Here is a 686-nt window from a genome sequence, read left to right as displayed (position 1 = left end):
GAAAGAGGGTGACCAGTCTTGCCTGTCTAGAAATCCAAACGCCCAAGGTGCCATTGCCTGTATTCCTGTCTCCCCACTTCTCACTGCTGCTGTGGTGTCTGTGCACCTGGCTATTATTTCCTAGTAAGACAAAGGTTTAGCTAAAGATCTTTAGCAATCCCAGGGGGCTGCCATTCCAGTGCCCCCTCTAAGTCAGCACCTGGAGCTAGTGCCCCATTTGTCCACCCCTTGTTACACTACAAGTCTTAATGGTAATACTAGGTACAAATGACCTTTCTATAGCTAAGACAGAAACTCTAGCCAGTGCATGTGTATAGCAGTTTTGTAGCTTTTATCTTCTGAACAGTTCAATAAGTTTCCAAGTTTCTATGAAACTAATTGACTTATTATGAATTTTGAAGTTATATTTGCATACAGTCCTAAGGAAAGGTTCTGGTGAGTTATGGTATCTTGTGGAAAAAACATTAAATCATATGTTCAGATGCCATAGATGAAGGTGGCCGCACAACTGCATGTCCTGGGAAATTATGTGAATGGATTTTTATTATATGTCTAAATATGTGACACAATAAAAACTGGTAATTTCCTAGTAGCCAGTAAAGTGACTCTGTTAGGTAAAATGTAACAGGCTTGCTTATGTCCCTAAGATGTGCACAGGAAGGGACGCCTTCCTGTTGCACATGTGA

The sequence above is a fragment of the Alligator sinensis genome, unplaced genomic scaffold, assembly GCF_000455745.1.
Source record: "Alligator sinensis unplaced genomic scaffold, ASM45574v1 scaffold16_1, whole genome shotgun sequence".
Classification (NCBI taxonomy): Eukaryota; Metazoa; Chordata; order Crocodylia; family Alligatoridae; genus Alligator; species Alligator sinensis.
Note: the sequence above shows the minus strand (reverse complement) of the source record.